General features: G+C 36.1%; 2 long non-coding RNA genes across 3 annotated transcripts in view; one reads left to right on the forward strand and one right to left on the reverse strand.

Moving 5' to 3' along the window:
- LOC139361347 (uncharacterized) overlaps window positions 1-25,959 on the forward strand; it is a 75,503-nt gene that overhangs the window by 34,387 nt on the left and 15,157 nt on the right. The window contains exon 4 of one of the 2 annotated variants that reach the window (XR_011618907.1): window positions 1,540-1,680. This is a non-coding gene — a long non-coding RNA (uncharacterized lncRNA). Of the gene's footprint in view, window positions 1-1,539; window positions 4,184-25,959 lie in introns of those variants that run through there. The other variant, XR_011618905.1, reaches the window with a different exon arrangement.
- LOC139361349 (uncharacterized) lies at window positions 3,940-24,156 on the reverse strand. Its single transcript, XR_011618910.1, has 3 exons — window positions 24,082-24,156; window positions 9,238-9,333; window positions 3,940-4,013 (listed from the first exon to the last, which is right to left on the reverse strand). It is a non-coding gene; the product is annotated as an uncharacterized lncRNA (long non-coding RNA).

The following is a 25,959-nucleotide window of genomic DNA, read 5'->3' on the forward strand; positions in this document are numbered from 1 at the left end:
TCTTTCTGTGCTTGGCTTATTTCTTTTTTTTTTTTTTTTTTTTTTTTTTGAGACGGAGTCTCGCTCTGTCACCCAGGCTGCAGTGCAGTGGCCGGATCTCAGCTCACTGCAAGCTCCGCCTCCCGGGTTCACGCCATTCTCCTGCCTCAGCCTCCCGAGTAGCTGGGACTGCACGCGCCCGCCACCTCGCCCGGCTAGTTTTTTGTATTTTTTAGTAGAGACGGGGTTTCACCGTGTTAGCCAGGATGGTCTCGATCTCCTGACGTCGTGATCCACCCGTCTCGGCCTCCCAAAGTGCTGGGATTACAGGCTTGAGCCACCGCGCCCGGTGGCTTATTTCACTTAACATAATGTCCTCCAGGTTCAGCCATGTTTCACATATGACAGGGTTTCTTCTTTAAGGCTGAATAGTATTCCATTGCACATATATATCACATTTCCTTTATCCATCCCTCCATTTTTGGACATTTAGGCTGATTCCATCTCTTGGCTATTATGAATAATGCTGCAATTAACATGGGAGTGCAGATACCTCTTTGACACATGGATTTCGTTTCCATTGGATATATGTGGTATGCTCAGAGGTGCGATTGGTGGATCATATGGTAGTTCTTTTCAAATTTTTTTGAAGAATCTCCATATGGATTTCCATAATGGATGTACCAATTTACATTCCCATGTGCATTGTTTTCTGACGTTGATGAAGCAGTAGATCTATTCGTTTCACAAACCTTTATTGCGTGCTGACTATGCATCAGCATAATGGGAGACGCAGTTGATACAAATAAAAGGCACAGCCTTACTCGGAAGCAGATATGATAACTATTGATTAAACAAAGATGGCAGAAGTGGGCAACTGACTGCATGTGAGAAGAGTGACAAGGAGAGTGAAATCTAGGATGATGTATATTTTAGCTTGGGCTGTTGAGCTAATGAGGAATGTATACTTTTTGAAATGCAGTATGCTGTCACCTTATTTCTAAGTAGGGTCAAGTTTGAAGCCAAATAAAACTTTCCAATATTTGTTCTTCTAGCACATTAATAAAATGTACTTTGTGATTATGGGCAGCTGATTTGAAGATTGATTAATTTCTACTCCTGTTACCTTGATAAATGAGAAATAAATTTCATGGACAAGAACTCATCATTTGAAATAGATGGTAACAGTTGGATTGTCATTGATTACATGAGGTGATTTACAAGGAGGTCCAGCACATGCATGTAGTGTGCTATTCCTTGCTATGTCTGTTTTCTGTTAATTAATACAAATGTTGTTGTGTAGATTTTGGTATTTTGACTCAAATTGAGAAAATGTATACACTTTTATATACACGTATTAGTGTAAAACTTGGACCTGGAAAAGCAGAGGTTTCTAATAAATTAGCTAACATTTTCTTTGAAGAATTCAAGGTACCCTGAAGTACTTTCCTAATGATTGAATTGTTATTGTTAGAGGTCAATTTTCCACAGACTTTTTGTATTTCTGCATCTCTTGTGAGTGAGCAACTAACTGCCCTTCATTCTGAACTATCTTTTCAGGGATATTTGTATTGTGAACAGTCTTGGAACATAGAGACAGTGTCTCTGTCTGGAGCAAAGGCCAGGCATGCTCACTGCCCATTATAAAGGATTCGGGTTCCCTGAATTCAAGATTCCTCTTCTATAGCACAATCACTGAAGGTACCATCTGGTTCTCTTTGCATCACTTTGCAAAAATGGAGGCCTGGTTAACTGGTACAAAAAAATGCTAATACTTTGGCTACTGCTATTGTCATGAGCACTAAACTGTTATTTTTCTGTGACCCAGGAGTCTTGCGTCTTCTACCAGCATTCATGAAACTTTTGTCTGGCTAACTGGTTAGTTTGTGAGAAGGGTGAACTCTCAGACCCGTCGCAGTTTTTTGTTTGTTTGTTCGTTTTGTTTTTTGAGATGGAGTATCGCTCTGTCGCCCAGGCTGGAGTGCAGCGGCATGATCTCAGCTCACTGCAGCCTCTGCCTCCTGGGTTCAAGCGATTCTCCTGCCTCCTCAGCCTCCCAAGTAGCTGGGACTACAGGTGTGTGCGACCACGCCCGGTTAATTTGTTGTATTTTTAGTAGAGACAGAGTTTCACCGTGTTAGCCAGGATGGTCTCGATCTCCTGACCTCGTGATCCACCTGCCTCGGCCTCCCAAAGTGCTGGGATTACAGGCGTGAGCCATGGTGCCTGGCCTCCTTCACAGTTTTTGATGGTTAATGCACTTCAATGTCTTATATTCCAATCCGTAGACTTTATCCTACCATAAAATATGAAACATTCCAACTTTTCCAGCACTGAGAGGATGGAACTCTAAGTTGTAGATTGACATGGTTTGGCTGTGTCCCCACTGAAATCTCAACTTGAATTGTGTTTTCTAGAATTCCCAAGTGTTGTAGGAGGGACCTACCAGGAGGTAATTGAATCATGGGGACCGGTCTTTCCTGTGCTATTCTTGTGATAGTGAATACGTCTCACGAGATCTGATGGGCTTATCAGGGGTTTCTGCTTTTGTTTCTTCCTCATTTTTCTCTTGCTGCCGCCATGTAAGAAGTGCCTTTCGCCTCCTGCCATGATTCTGAAGCCTCCCCAGCCATGTGGAACTGTTAGTCCAATTAAACCTCTTTGTCTTCCCAGTCTTGGATATGTCTTTATCAGCAGTGTGAAAACAGACTGATACAGAAATGAAATGACAAAAAGTCAAAAACTGTTACATCTGCTTTTCCTTGTGATTGCAAATGAATATGGTGCCTGTGATACCTCACATTTATTACATACCATGATTTTTGAAACCTCTCACTGAGAAATATTGGAGTGTAAGTGTACATTTAAAGCAATGACTTCTGTGAAATGTGAATATTTACTATCACTCATAGTTCATTTATTTTCAGTGCACTTAACTTTTATCTAGGGATCATAAACAAGTGTTTTGCTTTCTTATTGTAATCAAGTTTATTGAGGTGTAATTTATGTGTAATAGATTGCATCCAGTGTACACTTTGATGAATATTGACTGTTTAATATGCCTGTAAGATCACCATCACCATCAAGATACAAAACACTTCCATCACCCCAAAGGCTTACATGTACGCTTTGACTAAATGAATTTCGATAATGTGTATAAGTCCTTGATATTGAGCAATTTGGGAATAATTTCTGCTGAGGAGTTTTTGCTAGTTTCCTTATTTTATTTACTTTTTAAATTATCATAAGCATTAATATCTTATTTTTTTTCCTTGGTTATTTGCTTTGATTTCTGTTTTCCCGTTAAGGGTCCTCTGTTTGGTCTTTCCTTCTCTTTCATATTTGTTGGAGCAGAAAGACCAAATAATGTTTTCTTGAGCTCACATAAATGAGAGAAATAGAGTACATTTGAAAAAACATCAAGACTAAGTTGTCTCGAAGGGAAAAAAAAGTCACACCAAAAAGAAGGTGGGAATTAGTGTACTTGAGTATGGAAATTGATTAAGCAATAAAAATATGATGACAATTACTTTTGTAATTCAGTTATGAATTATGCTTAAAATGTGTACTTTATTCACTTTAATTATGACATTTGATTTTAGAGTTTTTCCTTCTCTCAATTATTGATACATTTTCTAGGGAAGGCTTTCTCAAATATTTGTTTTTGTCTGACTTTTTATAATCATGGCTCTTAAAATCGAAGGATGGATTTTGAACAGTCAATTTCTCTCAGCAGTGTAAAATGAGTCACATGGGTCACATTTGTCTTGAGTCCCTTCAAAGACTGGAATGTGAGTAGAAATTGCAGTGCAACTTTCCCACGGCACTAATTGCATGTGAAGGACAAGACACTTCCATATTGTAATACCAATTATAAAATAGTGCAAAAAAAAAAAGTCTCTGGTTAGAACTGTTCCATTTGTCACATGCCTTCTCATTTATAAAACAAGAATTTTCTCTCTTCTCTCACCCGGTTGGAGGATCAGCTTTATTTTTCAAAATTTGGATGGAAATCAGTCTTCAGTCTGCTCTATCTGAAAAGAGAAAAATGCTTGCAACAGTTTGAAACCCTATAAATTGGAATACTTGATGTCAGTTATCTAGGATTTTTCTATCACTCCTCTTCCAACCTCCCACTTCTCACTGATGAGGGTTTCTTACTTTGGGGGGAAGAATACATAGCAACTGTAAAAATGTAAAATAAAGCGAGTTCATCTGGTTAGTCTGCAATCTCTCTCTTTTCGTTTGCATCTGGAAATTCTCAAGTAGACACATGGAAACTTGTAGCATGCATGCTTTCTCCCTGTGTGTCTGCATATTCCATGCCATTTTCCAGCCATGCTTGTCTTTTATTAGGAATTAGATGGTCTGAATGAGAATAATTTAAAACATTTTTTAAAAACTTTATTTTTTTAGGAAGAGTTTTAGGTTCATAGCAAAATTGAGATAAAAAAACAGAGATTTCCCATATATCCCTCCTGTCCCCCTCACCTGGCCTCCCTTATTTTCAACACCTCTGACCAGAGTGGTACCCTTGTTGCAATCCATGAGCCTATACTGACACATGATTATCACCCAAAGCCCAGAGTTTACTTTAGGGTTCCCTTGGAACCTAAATATATATCCTAGGTGTTTAGATAAATATGTAATGACATGTACACAGAAAAATAAAAATTTGAGGTCAACATCTCACCTTTCCTGTTCAGTATTAAACATGAAGCAACTGTTGTGCCTTTTCCAAAAATAGTCTGCCACAAGGAGCAATAAGTAATCAGAATTTAAAGGGGAGGAAAATGGAAAACTCAAGAGGCCTGCTTTACATGAACACACACATATTTTATAACTTCTCTTATACTTTAGAACATTATTCCACTGGATTCTGGATTTCTAGATATCACATGAAAGTTCAACTGTAATTAGGAAGTACTTAGCTTAGGGTGAGGCAGGGTAGCTTGGGCTCTGTTTGATAGAATTGAATTGGGTCAACTTGCGATGCATCAAACACTCAGAGCAAGTATTTTTTTGGGAATCATCCACCTGAACAGGGAAATTTTCTAATTTGCACTAAAGTGCAGTACACGCTGTCAGAACATGAGGAATTGAAGACAATCACACTTCCCCTCTTTTGTAGCAAAAGGATTTTTTTACACCGGAGATCTCTGTTGAATTATGCCTAGTTGGTATTATCCATGCAGATTATAAATATGAGATGTTTTGATCCAAGAAGAAAAGCATTTTTTGCCTTTTTCTTGTTTTTGTTTTCTTGCTTATTTTTACTTGCTTGTTTTCACTACTGTACCAGTCCAAGGAATCACTGGCCAAAAAGGAGGACACAGTTATAATTAGGAAATAAAGGAGGCTGGCGGGAACTGGAAAGACGTGAATAAGTGGTTCATTAAACTGAGAAAACTGAGAAAGCGAAGCTCAGGGAAAGCAAAGCTCACTACTGAGAAAGCAAAGTTCACTACTGAGAAATTGTAGTGGGGTTGGGAATGGGGTTGAAAGAGATGCAACTGTATTGTAGACAAGAGAAAGGCCACTTCAGGCACTAACTCATAAAGGCAGTGCATCTGCCCTGGTTTTCCTTTCACGAACAGCTAAAATACTAGGTGGCACTGGACATGGTGAAAGCACATAATAGGATGAGGAGGTTGGTTTTGAAATTTGGACTAGGTCAAGATTTCTGGCTCATAAAAGTTAGTTGATCATGGAGCAGTCAACGTTCACAATGGGTCTCAGCAGCTAAGTCAGGCAACGGGGAAGATATTCTTTACTTCTCTTGGGTAAATATGTAGAGGTGCATTGGCTTGCTTATACGGTTGGCATTTGTTTAAATTTTTCATAAACTTCAATTGTTATTTAAAGTGCTGGCATAATTTGACACTCCTATCAGCAGTGTGTAAGACCTCAAGTTGCTCCATATACTTAATAATACTTGGCATAATCAGTCTTTGATATTTTAAACATTCTAATAAGTATATAGTGGTATTTTACTGACATTTGTTTCTCTCTCACTATTTTCCTTTTGCTTTTTTTTTTTTTCTTGTGAGACAGAGTCTTGCTCTGTCGCCCAGGCTGGAATGCAATGGCGTGATCTCGGCTCACTGCAACCTCCGCCTCCCAGGTTCAAGTAATTCTCCTGCCTCAGCCTCCCGAGGAACTGGGATTACAGGCCACCACGGCCGGCTAATTTTTTTGTATTTTTAGTAGAGACGGCGTTTCACCGTGTTAGCCAGGATGGTCTCAATCTCCTGAACTCCTGATCCACCTGCCTCGGGTTCCCAAAGACCTGGGATTATAGGAGTGTCCACCGTGCCTAGCGTTTCCTCTGTCTTTCTTTCTTTTTCTTTTTCCAGCACTGGCACAACATGCACAGACTTCGAGGGCACAGGAGGACAAATGCTTAGGGTTCCATTCATATGAAATGCCCAGCACTGGCAAACCCATACAGACGGAAAGCAGCTCAGAGGTTTCCAGGGGCTCGGGGGAGGAGGGCACGTGGGGAGCGAGTGCACCGCATTTTCACGGGGTCTTCTTTTGGAGCGATGGAAGTGTTTTGGAACTAGAGAGCTGTGATGATTGCAAAACATCGTGAGCAGAATGCCACTTAATTTGTACGCTGTAAGAAGGGCAGTTTTAACTTACGTGAATTTTACCTCAATAAAAAGGGGTGAATCCCCCACCAGGGACAAGCAGAAACAGCAGCCCACGCAGAGACACGACGGAGAGGCCAGGCTCTGGATCTGCCTACCGGGAGGGAGAAGGACACCCATGCCCCTGGGGCTGCTGTGAGGGAGGAGCGCTCAGCACAGGGCCCAGAAACGGGTCAAGTGAAATATTTGCTGCATTCATTACCATCCCCAGACCAGCAGGGCGGCCCATGCAGCTCAGGCTAGCAGCCCTGTCAAGGGAGGCCCCGGGACGACCCAGGCCACGCCTGTGGCCACAGCTCCTGCAGTGGCCAAGAGCAGAGCCAGAGTGGGGAGTCAGGTGGGTTCAGCCCTCCCTCCCTGGCTAGCTCATGTCTCCTCCCTGGGCCTCACCTACCTCTGGGAAGGGGATAAAGACCAGTCCTCTAGGAAGCTTCCAGCACCAGAACCTTTCTGCACCTGGAGTCTCTGGGGAAGAAAATCAATCAATCAACCTATGGATCTACCCACAGGACCAGTGGAGAGGGAGGCAGGATGGTGCATTGGGTAAGCCGTGGTGATTAAGCTGACAGACAGGGGTTCAAATCCCAGCTCCTCCACCTCCCAGCCCCCCACCCTCAGGCCCCAGCTACCCTAGCCAGCCCTTCCGTGCCTCAGTTTACCCACCTGTAAAAGTCAGGTAATAATCGCCACTATCCCGTAGGGTATTGTGACGATGGAATGAGTAGTCTCACTCTGTCGCCCGAGCTGGAGTGCAGTGGCGCGATCTCGGCTCACTGCAAGCTCCGCCTCCCAGGTTCACGCCATTCTCCTGCCTCAGCCTCCCGAGTAACTGGGACTACAGGCGCCCGCCACCTCGCCCGTCTAGTTTTTTTGTATTTTTTTTTTTTTTTTAGTAGAGACGGGGTTTCACCGTGTTAGCCAGGATGGTCTCTATCTCCTGACCTCGTGATCCGCCAGTCTCGGCCTCCCAAAGTGCTGGGATTACAGGCTTGAGCCACCGCGCCCGGCCGCCCTCTGTCTTTCTTACTTGATTTTGTCTTTTGTTGATTTTCTATTTAATTTGATTATTTTCTTTCATTTGATTATTTTGGTTTTCTTTTGCTTTAAGTTTCTTTCTAATTTCTTAGTTTGCTTTTCTAGCTTAAGGTGGGAGCCAAGGTGGAAGCTGACTCAGATCTTTCTTCTTTTCTAATGTAGGGTTCAGTACTATAAACCTCCCACTAACTACTGAGTTACCTGCAAAGTACAGATTTTCATTTGTCGTACCTTCATTTTGATCTACATTCAAATGCTTTCAAAAAATTTCACTTTTGAATTCACCTTTGACCCATTGATTATTAAGAAGAGTGTTAGTTTCCAAATATTTGGGAATTATTAATACTTTGTTAATGATTTCTATTTTAATTGCATTGTCATCAGAAATATAATTTCAATGGCTTAAATCTTTTCAGATTTATTGAGAAAGTTTTGATAACTCAGAGTATGATCTATCTTGGTAAATGTTTTATGTACACTTGGAAAAGTTGTAAATCCTGATGCTCTTCTTGTTTGGAATATTCTATAAATACAAAAAATTGGTCTAGTTGGTTGATAGGTTATTCAAGTCTTCTTTATCCTTTTTGATTTTCTATCTCTATTTATACTATTTGGCATGAGAGAGAAGTATTAAAATCTCTAATTATAACTAAAGATTTGTCTACAACAGAATTTTTGCTTGCAGTTCTATCAGATTTTGCTTCAAGTATTTAAAAACTTTCCCTAAGTACATAAATGGAAAGAACTGTTATATCATCTTGATTAACTAACTTTGTTGCCATTGTAAGATTATCCTTTTTATCCCTATTAAGAGACTTTGCTCTTAAGTCTGTCTACTTTATCTGATAATAATATAGTCCCTCTAGCTTTCTTTTTGATCAGCGTTTGCACGATATATCTTTTTACAACCTTTTACTTGTATTGGTGTTTTTATACTTAAAAAACATAATTTTAAAAGCAGTGTATATGAGTCTTGTTATTTTTATCCAATCTGATAATCTCTGCATTCCAACTAAAGTTTTTAGACCACATAAATTTAACGCTATTATTGATAAGATTGGGTTTAAATCTACCTTCAAGCTATTTGCTTTTTATTTATACTATCTGCAGGCAATTATTTTTTTTCTTTTTTCATTCTTCTTTGGTATTGAGTACATTATTCAATTTTTCCCTTTTTTGTTGACTGATTAGTTCCTATTTTTGATGTTTTATTTTAATGGATACTTTAAGGTTTTTAGTACACATTTTTAACTCTTTACCATCTACTTTCAAGCAGTGTTATGTTTCCCATAGAGTGTAAGAACTTTAAAATAATGTATAGCTGACCATTGAATAATGTAGGATTTAGGGATGCTGACCGCCTGTGTAGCTGAAACCAAATATAACTTTTGACTTCCCCCAAATTTAACTGCTAATAGCCTACTACTCACCAGAAGCCTTATAGATAATATAAACAGTTAACACTTATTCTATATGTTATATGTGTTAGATACAATATGCTTACAATAAACCAAGCTAGAGAAAAGGTAATGTTATTAGGAAAATTATAAGGAAGAGAAAATATATTTACTCTTTATTAAGTGGGAGTGGATCATGATAGAAGTCTTCATCTTTGTCCTCTTCATGTTTAGTAGGTTGAGTAAAAGGAGGGGTTAGTCATGCTGTCCTAGGGGTGGCAAACGTGGGAGAAAATCCATGTATAAGTAGACCCGCAGAGTTTAAACCCTTGTTGTTCAAGGGTCAACTGTGCTTCTACTCCCCACCCACCAGACCTTTATGCTATTGTCATGTATTTTGTTTCTATATATGTTTGAAACAACACTTAAAGTATTATTATGTTTATTTTAAATGGTTTCTTATTTTTAAAATAAGATTTTAGTAATAAAAGTCACTACATTTATCTGCGTAGTTACACTTTCTGTGTTTTTTCATTCCTTTAGGTAGATCCAGGTTTCAACATAGTTTCATTTTCTTCTGCTTGAAGTACTTCTTTTTTTTTTAACATTTGTTTATGCCACAAGACAGCTGATGATTATTAGTCTTCGTATGTCTGAGAAACTATTTTACTTAAATATTTGAATGATATTTTTGCTAGGAATAGAATTCTATGTTGACAGTTTCTTTTTTGTCCTTTCAGTACTTTTAAAGACATTACTCTGCTGTCTTCTAAGCTAGCTTTCCTAAGAGAAATCTAGAGCTATTACCTTTGATCTTCTGGACATAACATGTCTTTTTTCCCTGAGGTGCTTAAAGTTTTTCTCTTAAACATATATATGGTCACATTCTTCAGAGTACATGATGTTATGTTCATTTTTCCTCAGTCTTTTTTTTTTCCTCTGGCTCTTATTTTGGATATATTTATTGCTATATTTTTAAGTTTACTAGTCTTTTATTCTCCAATATCTAATCTTGTGTTAATCACATTGCATCTTTTTCATCTCAGGGATTGTAATTTGTAATTTTTGACTTAGATCTGAACCTTTCTTATGACTTTTATGTCTCTACTGAATAAGTTCAAGATGACTTTTAGATTTTTGAAAGTATGAAATACAGTCATAATAAATGTTTTAATGTTCTTGTCTATGAATTCAATTATGATAATCATTTGAGTTTGTTTCAGTTTCTTGATTTACTAGTATGAGTTGTATCTTCTTGATTTTTTGCATGGCTGTAATTTCAGACATGAATTTTACCTTGTTTGATATTGGATGTTTTTATATTTCTTTAAATAATTTTGAGGGGTATATGTGTGTGTGGGTGAGAGAGAGAGAGAGAGAGAAAGAAACAGATTCACTATATAGAAACCATTGAGTCCTTCATGTCTGGTTTTAAGTTTGTTAGGCAAGACAAGAAATGCATTTATCTGGGTTTAATATATTTTTCTAGCTGGTGAGGCAAGACCTTTCTACTCTACACAATGTCCCCTGAAATAAGATGGTTTGGGTCTGAATAATGATTACAGATGCTGTTTTGGCACTGTGTGCTTTCTGGGCATTTTTTCTTCTAATCCTTTTGGATGGTTCTTCTCCCAGTCTTTGAGTATTTTCTCCCATGCACGTACTGAGCAGTACTTAGTTGAATTCTCTAGGAGATGTTTTTTGCAGTATATGAAATTCTTTCTCTGTGCAGCTCTCATTTTCCAGTGCTTCCGTCTGTCTACTTTAATCTCCTTAGCTTCCCCAGACTTTGGCTCTATTTTTTCAACCCAGGGAGGCTGTGGACTCTGTGTGAGTTTTCCCATCCTGCACTGCTCCTGAAAACTTTTTCAGGCAATTAGCTGCGGTAAGTGTAAAATTTAACTGCTTTCTTTCTGTCTTACTGTCCTTCATTGACTGATGCCTAATGCCTTAAGTGTCATTATTTAATATATTTTGTTTAGTTTTTCTGTCCCTTCTTTGTCTTGTTTTTTAAAATCTTTGTTTTTATAGAATTTGAGTTTTGTCTAAAACACAAAGTGTGATTCCTAAAATCTTCTCAGTTGTTTAACAAACCATGTAAAAATTATGCATTTTTAGCATTTTAAATGTGATGTTCTGTCTTTTGTATTGATAAGTATTTTCATAAGCTCATCTTTTTCCCTTATGTATTCACTCCTAAAAAATGTCTAGTAAAGACTGGTGTCTCCACATGTATGTACCCAATGTATTTTCTTTTTATTTTATTATGGCACACCTGATTGTTGTTATAATTATAATCCTGGACACAGAATGATAGAATCAAAAGCACAGGGTATCTCAATCAGGTGTTTCTCTGCACAGTGGTTTTCTCTATCTTAGGTGAGGCCACTTTACTAAGGCAAGGGTATCTATTTGACACTACCTTTGTGCCAGGGATATCTTACAAATAAGCCCAGATTACTTTTTAGTGCCATTGTCCCCTGCTTCAAAGATAAGCCTATACTGTGTTGACAGGCTTAGATACTGCTGGAGTAGCCAAATAAAGTCCAATTATGATTCTGTCTATATCTCCATTTGTCTTTTTATCCCAATTATTTGAGAGGCATACTCCTGTCTCTTATGAGAGAATATTACATGATGTATGAGAGAATATAGTCTCTCTAACTTTATATATAGAAGAGATTTAGCATTATGCATTGCACATCAGAATCTTCAGAGCTGATTCAGGTATTGCTAAATTATTGGTAATTAAATCTGAATCTAACACAAGGGTGCATATCCAAATACACATCACTTTCTTTTTTAGGAGCTATTTAAAGCTAATTATATTTGAAACTGCAGAGGGAGACAGGCACTCATTTATTTTCTCTCTTTCTCCCTCTCTCTCTCTTTCTAAGATTCTACAAGCTAAGACAGAAAAGGAAAGGACAACAGAAAACAAAATAATTGTTATATCACTAAAACACAAATTTCTATAACAAAAGGAAAATGTTATTATAGAAAAAGCCAGTGGTGCTTTGAAAGAGTACAGTAATTAAAGAATATTAACCTTCAGGCAAATTAGAACAAGAAGTTTTTTCTATTTCCACTCACTCAGAACAAGAACTCTCCTAAGAAGAATGGTATAATTGAGGAGACATGTGAAACAAAAGCATGCTTCCTTAACCAAGAAATGGTAGGTACAGTGTATAGAACCAAACATTACTCTTTTGGCCAAAGGCTGCTTCTAGGGCATTACAGATAATGAATATACTTCCCACTAATCGACTATGATTCATCAACTTCATAACATAGGGGGACAATATTTTCTTGTTCAAAGAGAGAATCTCTTGAAAGTTTAAGCCAGAAACAATTAAAAGTTACACCAGACACAAGTAAAAGCCAGATATCTCATAAGAAAACCAGAATATGCTCACCATGTTAAGGCATTACTTTGATTTGGATTTCTCCAACTCAGGAAACAACAATCACAACTTGTGGCATATTGGATAAAGTGAAAACTTTCCTTTATGATTTGCAGAGCTCTTCGTAATCCGGCTCCACTTCACCTATCTGTTATTCTACCACTGTCAAGCTCTCAAGGAAGAGAAGAATTAACATGAGCTTTGTAGTGTGACCATCCTGGTAATGAATCATGGCAGCCTTTCACTTCAGCCAAGATCTCAGTGACGATGGGTGTCAGGCTATTATCTTCAATGTGAAGACAATGATAGATGACTTTCTAGGTTCTCATCAGCATGTGATTTAGGATACTTTTCGACTACCAAGACAGAGTAGTAGAAAGATAGGATCTCTTTTTCCTGGGGTAAGACATTTGGTATAATCTGGGCATGATCTGGAGAAATAACTAAGAGAGGAATGTCTGGCTTATGGGAAGTAGAATTCAGCTCACGATATTAGAAAATATCAGGGTGAATCCCATGGGCTGAAGGTTGAGGGCCTCGAGTCCGATTGGGAAATATGAGTTAGTGGCAGTGAAATCCAATATAAACACAGTCAGTTGGCCTATTATACTTGTGTAAAAGAGTAGATAAGAACAAATTATATGGAAAGGCTTCAGCTGCAGATGTCTGGGGATCACTCATTGTGCATAGAGTCACTGGGGCTGACTCGAAGGATGTGCACACCTGAGGTTGCTGATAACCACAATTCTGTCTTTGTCTTTGACTTTCAAACTAAAATAGATTTGGATCCTGTGGGCTGCTTGGGAATAAAGGTGAAAATATAGCTGTGAAAAATAAGTGAAGAAGAAACAAGACAAGCTAAGAGCAGCACATTTTTGGACAGATGATACTCAAAACCTACCTACCGATATATTAATACAATAATTTAGAAAGCGACTTGGGATTTATTTGAGCAGTTGTAAGTTTCATAGACAATAGAAATTTTAAAGCTAGCTGCTGATTCACTGACCTTTTATTTTAAAGTCAGGTAGCACTTATTTGTAATGAGAAGCGTATAGATTTAGTCTCTTCTTATCTTCCTATCAGAAAACTTAATGTTGAATCCTTCTAGCTCACAGCTGGACTGTGAACATTGATTACTCTCATGCCCTGCATAGATTTGAGAAATTGTCTTGAATTTTTATTGACTTTATGTGGAATGGTGAGTTACACTAATTAACATGACAAAACTTTGCACTTTGTGGCTTCTTATTTCTGTTTGTTGTAGATCACCTACATTGATACTTCTACAGTTTTCTAGCATTGCATTTGTGTTTTATGGCATTCACTTAGAAAGCCATTAATATAGAGGAAATCCATCTGCCTTTGAAAGGATGTGTCTGTTTTTCTTTTTTTGTTTGCTGTCATTTTTTCCCTCTTTAATTTTTGTGGGTACATAGTAGATGTTTGTATTTATGGGTCACATGAAATATTTTGATATAGGCAAGCCATGCCATCACATAGGGGTCTATTATTCTTAATGTACAGCTTTTAAACATTTTCTTATATAATTTTTTTTTTTTTTGAGATGGAGTCTCGCTCTGTCACCCAGACTGGAGTGCTGTGGTGCGGTCTCGGCTCACTGCAATCTCTGCCTCCTTGGTTCATGCTATTCTCCTGCCTCAGCCTCCCGAGTAGCTGGGACTACAGGTGCCCGCTACCACGCCCGGCTAATTTTTTGTATTTTTAGTAGAGACAGGGTTTCACCATATTAGCCAGAATGGTCTCGATCTCCCGACCTCGTGATCTGCCCGCCTTGGCCTCCCAAAGTGCTGGGATTACAGGCGTGAGCCACTGCACCCAGCCATTCTTATATAATTTTAAAGCTGACTGTGGTTTATAGCTTTGTTCTGTTTTTCTTTGTCCTCTCTTAACAAATACCTTCTAGATATTGCTTTAAAATGGAAAGTTCCTGCCCATTACTAACTTAGGTTACCCAAACATTTACTCATACGCTAGTTGGAAAGTTGTCATCATTGTTTCATTTCAGGAAATAGAGGCAAACTTGGCGGATTAGTCATTGCATTAATAAAATGGAAGATTTAGCCAGCTTTTAAAAAACTGCACTGGAAACTATGGAGCACTGGGCACCCTAACAATGAAAAGTGAGGGCAGGGGAGGTGGAGACATTGAGATTTGTTTTCTCTCTCTGGCTATTTGAAGCTGCATTTTTCTTTGAAATTTTTCTTCTGGAAATTATATTTTGCTTTATTATACTCTCACATTACCAGACTAATTTAAAAAGACTTCTTTTTTTTTTCTTTTATTTTTTTGCATTTTACATATTTGCCAGGTATGTTCATGGATTACTTCATAAATTATTCCATGAACATTGCATTTTAAAGCTAATGCTGTTGTTTTAATATTTCATTTTTCTATGTGGAATGCTAAATCCCTTCTGATAATAATGTATATTTTATATATTAAAAATTAGAACATATATATCATATATTTTTAAAATTTTTTATTGTGTCCTCTGTAGAGTAGCTATTTTGATGATCAAAAAACTTGTAAGATTAGCAGGGCAATTATTTTATCTCAGTTATATAGATGAGAAAACAGACACATACACACTACATTAATGACCTGCTGTGTTCATACAGCTATTATCGGATGGAGTCAGAACTCAAACTCAAGGCACAATGCGGTCTGGTAAGTGCCCCCAGTCATAATCCACTTACAAATGCTATGATTAATTTGATTGTGTAAGTTTGTCATATTTGCAAACTGAGACAAAATATGTTGAACATAGCAAATAAAGAATAGTGTAGTTGTTGGAGTATAAAAGATCTGAACATTAACCCTGTCTTTGACACTTGCTAACCAGCTCATTACTAAACTACTTTAAGTGACTCATATCTTTCAAATGAGCATAAAATTCTTTCCAACCTCATAAAATTATTATGAGAATTATAAGAAACAGTGCACATAAGGTGCTTAACATAAGTACCCAACATTGGTAAACAATTAATTATAGATTTCATTAAAGTTTGAATCTAATATAAATGGGCATGTTATAATTTACTGGTCATTGTAGACTAAGATCTAGTTTTTTCCTTACCTCCATTAAATCCTCCCAGCTTGGTGGACCACTTTGCGTGTCACATTTCCAGCACTCTCTATGATTGGTAGTCATTTTTTAGGTACCGGCTGTGAACTGTGTGTTATCTTTTCTTGTATTCTTCCCTTGTCTCCTCAGTTAAATTTTGCTTTCCGGGCCATGGCTAACTCTGTTTTACTTTCTTTCATTGATTATAGTACAGGGAAGGGACCTTGCCTCCCTGATATTATACCATTCTATGGTAGAAGCATGACAACAATTTTGTGGATGATAAATGAACAACTAGGCCTTAGGAACCAAGTAGTAAGTGCCAGGCAATGTGTGATTGCATGGTCTCATACCACATGTTTCCATACTACATGTTTTGTCTTTCCTCACAGAGGGTAAAGATGCTAATTTGGCTCGGTTTGAATCTCTAATGTGTAACACAATCTGGAAGTGATTGAGTTTACCTATAATTAATTGATTCCTTTTTTTTTCCTACTAGGCAAAATGGGAACTTGAGATAGTATGATCCATTGAAGGGAAGCTGCAGCAAAGCTGGGATCCCAGTCTGTTAAGCAAGAGAGATGTATTTAAGTTGTGTCTTTGGCCACATCTTGAGTCTTTTGGGTGTAAGGTAGAACTGGAAACTGTGTCAAGGGTCACTGAGCCCTGCCTTTGGCACAAGAAACCTAACCAGTATTCAAAATGCATGCAGAGGCAACATAGAATTACAAGCATCTGCTACAACTTGTCTGACTCTACATTCAATAGACACATTTTACACCACTCCATGTGGTCTCTCATAGAATGGAAATATTTCTGGAAAGAAGAGATCCAAGGTTAAGTCATTCTCCTAAAATATAAAACATCCTTTGGAGAGAAAATATTTAAAGATTATTAATAATCACCTCCAAGCAACACTCTCATCAGTAGGCAAATGAACTTAATGGAAAAGGGGTGTGGTTAAAAAAATATAATACGTCGGTATATCACTGAGTTCTACTACAAGTCCCAGGCTTATGATATTTTCTTTAATTTATTGCCTTGAATTTTTCATTCTCTGAATCCAGATCATTAAATTTTCATTGCACTATGATAATGCTAGAGATGAAACAAGGCTCTCTATTTTAAACTCCAGTTGTTTATCTTTGATCAGTTTATCCTTTGCTTAGAACAAACATGGATCTTTCTGTTTTTTTTTTATGTAGTTGTCAAATAAACTTATTCTGTTTTTATGGTATACTTTATATTTTACATATCCATGTATGTTTGCTCTTTCAAAAAGTATACATTCTTTAGAAACACACTTTCTAAGTGCTCTTCTGGGCATTTAGTGCTTAGTAGCTGCTTCACTTTCCTGGACTTATAAGTAAACTATGTTATAAACTTGAGTAATTCCATAAGTTTTTTAAAGGGTAAAAGGGGTACCCATCACCTCAAGCATTTATCAATTCTTTGAGTTACAAATGCTCCAATTATACTCTTTTAATTACTTTAAAATGTACAATAAATTATTGTTGACTCTAGTCACCATGTTGTGCTGTCAAATACTAAGTCTAATTCATTCTAACTGTATTTCTGTACTCATTACCTGTCCTCACTCCCTCCACCGCACCCACCGCCCTTCCTAGCTTCTGGTAATCATCATTCTACTCTCTATCTCCATGAGTTCAATTGCTTTAAGTTTTAGTTCTTACAAATAAGTGACAACATGTGAGGTTTGTCTTTATGTGCCTGGTTAATTTCACTTAACACAGTATCCTCCTGTTCCATCCATGTTGTTGCAAATGACAAGATTCCATTCTTTTTTTATGACTGAATAGTACTCTATAGTGTGTATGTACCACATTTTCAGTATTCATTTATCTGTTGACAGACAAGTAAGTTGCTTCCAAACCTTGGCTATTGTAAATAGTGCTGCAATAAACATGAGAGTGCAGATATCTCTTTGATATACTGATTTCCTTTTTGGGGAGTACTGATAAAAGAAAAGCTTCAGCCAAATTAAATTTAAAGGAGTTTAATTGAGCAATGAATGATTTGCAAATCAGGCATCTCCCAGAATCACAGCAGATTCACAGAGACTCAGGGCAGACACATAGTGGAAGAAGATTTATAGACAAAAAAAAGGGAAATGACGTACAGAAATTGAAAGTGAGGTACAGAACAGCTGGATTGGTTACAGCTTGGTGTATGCCTTATTTGAGCATACTTTGAACACACAGCGGTGTATGAAAGGTTGAAGTATGGCTGCTGGGATTGGCCAAGAGTTACCTATTGTTACAGGTGCATACTACTAAGTTAGGTTTTCAATTTTGTCTGCCTATTAAGCTAGGTTACAGTTTATCACCAAGGACTCAAATATAGAAGTACAGAGTCCTTTTCAGGCCATATTTAGTTTGTTTTAACAGTATATACCTGGTAGTGAGATTGCTGGATCATGTGGTAGTTCTATTTTTAGTTTTTTGAGAAACCCCCATACTGTTCTCCATAGTGATTTACTAATTTACATTCCCACCAGCAGTGTACAAGTGTTCCTTTTTTCCCACATTCCTACCAACATTCATTATTGCCTGTCCTTTGCATAAAAGCCATTTTAACTAACATGGAAGTGTAGTTGTGATTTCATTGTAGTTTTGATTTACATTTCTCTGACAGTCAATGATATTGAGCACCTTTTCATATACCCATTTGCCATTTGTATGTCTCCTTTTGAGAAATGCTTGTTCATATCTTTTGTCCATTTTTAAGTCAGATTATTAGGGTTTTTTTTCCTATGGAGTTATTTGGACTCCTTATACATTCTGATTATTAATTCTTTATCAGATGGATACAATGTAAATATGTTCTCCCATTCTGTGGGTTGCTTTTTCAGTTTGTTGATTCTTTCCCTTGCTGTGCAGAAGCTTGTTTACTTAATGTGATGCTGTTTGTCCATTATCACTTTGATCACCTGGAGTAATCAGTTTTGTTCCTTGGAATTATCCAGATCAGTTATTCATATTTTCTATATTTATGCTAATTTATAAAATCCCAAACATCTAGATGCTATAAACCATCTTTCATGGAAAGTGAATTGATTTTAGAATTGAATTAATGGGGAATCATTGAAAGGTCTTATGTACCTAAATGATCAATAGTTAAATCTCAATATCCAACCCTTAAAAATGATCATTTTTGTGTATCAGCTGTTACACAGTTTCAGCAATCCTTACTACTATTCGACTCAGCAATCCGATTACTGGATATATACCCAGAGGAATATAAATCATTCTGCCATGAAGACACATGCATGCAAATATTCTTTGCAGTGCTATTCACAGTAGCAAAGACATAGAATCAACCTAAATGTCCATCAGTGACAGATTAGATTAAGAAAATGTGGTACCTATACAGTATGGAATACTATGCAGCCATAATAAAGAATGAGATCATGTCATTTGCAGTATCGTAGATGGAGATGGAGGCTATTTTTCTTAGCAAACTAATGCAGGACGAGAAAACCAAATACTGCATGTTCTCACTCAGCGGTGAGAGCTAAATGATGAGAACTCACAAACACAAAGAAGGGAACAACAGGCACTGGGGCCTACTTCAGGGTGGAGGGTGGAAAGAGGGAGAGGAGCAGGAAAAAAAAATGGATACTAGGCTTAATATCTGGGTGATGAAATAATCTGTACAAAAAACCCCTATAATACAAGTTTACCTACATAACAAACCTGCACATGTACCCCGAACCTAAAAGTTAAAAAAGAAGGCAGTAGCAAAAGGAAAAATAAAGAGTTAAAAAAAAAAATACTGAAGCAGCCCTCTAACTGGCCTGTTTTCTTTACTCCCTATGATGCCAAATAAAAGGCATTCATAGGCTGGATCCAAGTGGATAGAATATTGAAATTCATAATTTATCATTCACTTCTGGTGTTTCTCTAAACTTCATGTGATAAACCGTCAGGTATTTTCTCAACCATGTTTCTTTCTCTCTCTTCGTGGAATACAAGTTATCCAAGTTTCCAAAATCCTGCTTATATCTTTGAAAGTTCACTTACACAATCTCATTAACTCCTCTTTTGTATTCACAGGAATTTAAATGATGATAAGTTCAATTCCTCTACATAATTATAAATGAATTTTTGAATTATAAATATCTTGTTCCCAGACAATTTTAACAAGGACCAACAGAGTCCAAACTTCAATGAACTTGACTTTGTCTTTAGGTTACATTAAGAATAAACATATTCTCTCTCTTATTCATGATCTCAAATCATGTTCGATTTACCATTATATTGTCTCACCGGACAATAATATGGAATGAGCATGAATTGGCAGTATAAACTCGAACAGTCATGACTTCAAAGACATTTTAAATGTCCTATTATGTTATCACTTTTCCTGAAGCAGTAAAGCCTAGGAATATTTCATCTAATGATCTGTTTTGATTACCGTCTGTGGTTTTCCTGCACTTTCATGCAGACTTAAGTACATTTTTAGAACTCTCAACCATCTCTCAAATAAATCTTCCTTCCTTTTTCTCTCATGGAGATAGCACGGTTTTCAGATGAAAGCCCTCATCCACACACAACCCTTTTTTCTTTTGTGTTTTCCATTTTATTTTAAAAATCAAAATCTTGTACTCATGTGTGAGTGTATGTGCTATATTAAAAGTTGATCCAATTTCACTCTTGGAAGCTTGTTTCCTTTCTAATGAATGCACAATAGTTTTTTCGTCGCATACAAAATTCTGAGACCATCTTACTCTTTCTGTGAGTCAACCTAATTTTCACTATTAGAGTCTTCTAGGCACAGGACACTTTTATTTGTTTCAGATTTTTTAGAATTTATGTTTTTTTCTTTTACAAACCAAAAACTGGTCAACCTTTAGAATTACTTCATCAGATTTCAATATGGGGCACTGATATTACTCAAAATACAACAATAGGCCAAGTTGCTTAATATTTCTATTTAATTTATCTAAAAAGCAGGAGTGGTATTATTATCTACTTTATATTTTTTGTGGAATATTTGATCTCTTTAGTCTTTTCAGAGGCAATAGAGTAGTACAAGAAAGGTGGAATAAAGCAGAGTAAGAAATTATTGCAAGTATAGAGGTCTGTATTTCTTGTCTCTAGAATCAATTATTAGATTGCCATGGTGGATAATTGTTTTGAATATTATGATTTCAACATCATATCCCTTTCCAGGTATGTTTTCATATATAATTTATAAACTACTCAGAAATATATATTTCTATAAAATTAACTTCTGGCTGAACGAGCTGAACACCACTTTGGCAGAAATGAGCTTCGTTTTTTAACATCATTATTCCTATTTTCATCATAGATAATTATCTTTGATTTTTAGCAAAATTCACCGTTTGCTTTAAGTAAAATTAACTATTTCTTACAGCAGTTGATACAAACACTACATTGACAGTTAATATACTTTATTTGTTAGAATTTTTTTCTCCTTAACATGACATACATGTAACAATTAGTATTGTGATACTGTACCAAGGAAGTTATGATTTGGATTCCAAAGCATTCTTCTACTCAATTCATTATTTAGACCTTTGGAGTATCTGTTCTTTGTTCTTCAATTGGTATTTGTGATGATAAGATAATAATACTCAAAAATTGACCCAGTATTGAACTCAGTAAACTTCGACCTCAATGATATGCCATATGCCTAAAATAGGTAACATTTGACAACCATCGTGTGCTCATAAAAACCACAGAATTTGAAGAAAGGATATCAGGATGACAAAAGCAATTTAGGAAAACATTCAGAACATCATATTTCAAATAAACTAGAAAACCATTTTGAAATATATCAAGTGCAGGCCAGTCATGGTGACTCACACTTGTAGTCCCAGAATTTTGGGAGGCCGAAGTGGGCTGATCCTTTGAGCCTAGGAGTTTGAGATCAGTGTGGGCTATGTGGTGAAACCCTGTCTCTACCAAAAACAAACAAACGAACAAACAAAATAGCTGGGCCTAGTGGAGCACACCTGCAGTCCCAGTTACTTGGCGGGCTGAGGCAGGAGAATCACTTGAGCCTGGGAGGTAGAGGTTGCAGTGAGCCAAAATCATTCCGTGGCACTTCAGCTTGGGTGATGGGAGTAAAACTCTAAGAAAAAAAAAATCTCTCTCTCTCTCTCTCTCTCTCTCTCTCTCATGGGCAATTATGTTGAGAACAAGTTTAATCTTATTGTGTCAAAACTGTGCTTCATTTGTAGTTTTATTTTTTCTGTTTCTTTTGTGTACATTATAATGTAATTCATAAATATACTAAACATATTTTATTAATAAATGTATTAAATTGTCCTGTATATAAGTGAAAAGGCATGTAACTGATTTTCAAATGAATTAAGTAGTGGTCACAATTCTATATCTAATTAGTTGAATCTATGGGAAATAACATAGTTGTGATTCCTTTATATAGAAGATGACAACCTGTCTCCCATGATTGCAGGGAGCGAAAGCCAATGAATGTAAAAATACTATGTGTGTAAATTATTGAACTTAACTCTTCTCTTCAGAACAGTATGTGTCTCTTTTGTCTTTAAGTTCAATTTCAATCACATGACTAGGCAACTTTCTTATAGGTTGTAGGTGCCAAACTGAGGGGAAAAGGCAATGCTTGCCAACTTCTGTGATCAATTCCATATCTTTGATCCTCAGTATAGGCTTGGTGGGGGGAGAATGTTGGATATTTTGACTGTAAAGAGTAATATGAACTGGTTCTAGCTCATAGTAATCCACAGAGGGACCTGATACAACCAGAATTCCAAGATCAACTCTGCTACTTACAAGTCATATGCCCTTGAGAAGCTAACACAACCTTTTTACATTTTTCTTTTAATTTCTTAATAAAAATGGATGAGCTTTGAGGAATAAATAACAAAATAAAAATGTGTATAAAACATTTCATGATACCTGAAATATTATAGCTCCAAGCCAACTAGTAGGTGATTTCTTGTTTTTCTTTATTTCCCTTCCTTTCTTCCTTCCTTCCTTCCTTCCTTCCTTTATTTCTTTCTTTTTCTTTCTTTCTTTCTTTTTCTTTCTTTCTTTCTTTCTTCCCTTCCTTCCTTCCTTCTTTCCTTCCTTCCTTCTTTCCTTTCTTTTCTTTCTTTCTTTCTTTCTTTCTTTCTTTCTTTCTTTCTTTCTTTCTTTCTTTCTTTCTTTCTTTCTTTTTCTTTCTTTCTTTCTTTCTTTCTTCTTTCTTTCTCTTTCTTTCTTTCTTTCTTTCTTTCTTTCTTTCTTTCTTTCTTTCTTTCTTTCTTTCTCTCTCTCTCTCTTCCTCTTCGTTTTCCTTTTTCTTTTTCTTTTTCCTTTCTTTCTTTATTTCTTTCCCTCTTTCTTTCCTCAAATTGATATGTTTTTAGGCATTAACCATATTTCATTTTATTGTGATGTCTTAAGACAAGAGGAATATTCTTGTTTGGTCCCTAACTCATTTGAAATGCAGTCCTTATACTTGTACATTCGTTGTTCCTCTCTTACAGTTCTTGAATTTCTATGCTTTATTTTATTCCTTCCTGAAATCTTTGGATTACATAGTTGTTAACACAATCCTTGTCACCTGTGTGTTGCCTGCTGTTGATTATTTCAAAATATATATGTTGCAAGCAGAATACTTATATTCTTCATAAAGGAGAAGATGCATATCTTCTACTTTTATTCAAATGTCTTATTCCTTTATTCTCTTACAATGGTAATATCTTCCATTCATCTATGACTGTTAGAAAAAAAATTAATACTGTCTGAGTTGTAACTGCCCTACCTCTATTTTTAGGACTTAAGTTATGACATCACATTTATTTACTTGGATGGTATATTTATACTGCATGGTTTTGAGTCCATCACCATTTCAAATTCACTATTCAAGTCATATATCAGTTTATATATCAAATTTGCTGTTTGCCACCTGTCATTTAGATAAATGACCTCTCTGTTGTTACCAAAGAGCTATAAAAATAGATTAGGCAGAACAATCTTTATATGGAATCTTGAGATAACCATGAGAAATCACCTAGCCAGTTGATCACAATTATATTCACATTTAGGTAAAGTCACCCAATTGATTTCTGATTCAATAAATTGCTGTTACATTTCACCTTTAATTTTCTTGTAGCTACAAGTATCTCATAAGAAATATGATCAAATGCCTTTCTGATAAGCATGACTACCACAGTTAGATTTTTTATATCTACCAATCTATTTCCCAAGGAAATGAATGGGTTAATGTGATAGTATGCATTCATACCAACCCAGCTTATGCCTAGTAGTTCTTGATTCTAGAATATTTTCCAGGATCTACATTAAATGATACAATCCCCAGTTTATTTACTTTATTTTTAGTATACACTGTGAAAAATCAAGATTTTGTTTACCAATTTTCAGAGTTTTTTATCCTATTCTCAATAACAATCAATAATCATCAACAGCCATAAGAAATCTTGCTTACTAGGTCTTTCGTTCTAGCATCAAATTTGTCAGCTGAGGGACTTGAAACAGTTAGTTACTCACCTTACATCTCCTGACCAATCTTGAGCATGATCTTGGGGCACTTTCTCCTATATTAGTGTTTGCACTACTATTTTAGTTCAGTGGTCATTTCACTTGACAAATAAGAAAAAAGCAAAAGATGAGTTAAAGTGTTCTAGTTTTCTATTCAATTCATCATTTAGTAGCTTTAATCCCTCTTTGAAAAAAGCTTGAACATAAATAAAATAAGAAAATCATCACTGCTATGCCCCAAGCTGAAGAACTATATTTTCCTTGATCTTCTTTTGTGCTGAAAATAACAAAAAGATGGATTTATGTTTAACTAACAATTTTGTGACTTCACTTCATTTTGAAAAATTAGCATTAATGCTGTAATTATTTTCATTTTACAAGTCCTCATTATATTTATCCTTGATTATCTTTCTACCTGTTTAAATATGGTTTTAAAATGTGAACTGATTAACATGCAAAAGCTCCTAGTATGCTGTACATCACATTAGATCTGAAGAATAAATTCAAATTTCCTTCATACTGATTCATTGTCTGGTCCTGGAAAAGTCACTGATTCTCTCAGAGCCTTAGTTTTATTATCTGTGAAATGAGCATAATAAAACATCTACCTCAACTCTTAATTTAAAGTGGCATCTAAGACTTCCTTTCAAAGGCAGACAGAAACCATCAGAAGATCCTTTCTCCAGCTACTCTGGATAAAGTATAATAATATTTTATATATGTGACTAAATTCAAAATCCAGAGAGATGAGTTTTACAGTATCTGATATTAAGATCTCAAAACCATATAGTGAGAGTTTTTAAAAGCCCAGCAAAATCACAATGGTAGTGAAACAGGGTATATAACATAGAGAATTTTATTTTATACCAGTGAGGAAAATATGGAAAGGGAAGAAACAAAGTGTCTATCCTTTTTTTTTAAATAAAGCATGGTAAAATGATTGGGAAAGCTATTTTATTAGATTAAATATTAGCAGTTTAGTCTTATATACTACGGAATATTTTTTCCTAAAATTAAACATTTAATTTGATTTGATCCAATATAATTTCATTGTTTTATTTTGACACTTGATATTTTGATAATGTTTGCATATTACCTATATAAAACTATATGTGCATGGCTGAAATGATGAAATTATTATATTCTCATATGCAATTTTTCATCTATACATATGACAGGGTTGCATTATTTCACTTAGGATTTTCTTAGAGTGTCGAATTGCTTACAACAGGTTTGCAAAATGATTTCTACAGCTTCCACAATTTTATCTGATTTATATTAGTATGTACAATATTGGGATGATGTGTTCCTTAAAGAGTAAAAAATAGTTACATGAGTTTCCTGATGATGACAGTGATGGGCTGTGATGTTTTAGGAAGATTCCTGGCAGTGATAGTAAATAAAGTGTTTTCCTTAAAGTCACACACCTAGTGATTGTAGAGCCAGAATACAAACCTTTGTGACTCGAAATTCCGTGCTTCCAACAAATAAGGTCAAAGAGTAAAAGAAACTAAACTCAGAAAGTAGGATGTATAAATGGAATAAAGAAGACAGGCATGAGAAGTATTATGGGAGCTGTATTTATAAGATACAGAACCTGATTGAATATGATGGCATACAAGGAATTCATAAAATATTGGTTGATGGGAAATTATTCATTACAGAGATAATCAGAAAACTGATAATGTGTCCTACATTATTTAAAAGGAAATTTAAGAGAAATGTGACTGAGCAAAAAGGGCACAGAGTAGTGGTCAAACACATCCATAGTTTGTCTTTCTGTATTTTGTCCTGCAGCTGACCCTTTGGAAAGAGTTTGGTCTCTACTAAACATTTCATGGCAGAAAGTAGATGTGATTCACCCGTATGTCTTCTTGGTAGTAGAAC

This window comes from Macaca nemestrina, unplaced genomic scaffold, assembly GCF_043159975.1.
Source record: "Macaca nemestrina isolate mMacNem1 unplaced genomic scaffold, mMacNem.hap1 Scaffold_44, whole genome shotgun sequence".
Taxonomy (NCBI): domain Eukaryota; kingdom Metazoa; phylum Chordata; class Mammalia; order Primates; family Cercopithecidae; genus Macaca; species Macaca nemestrina.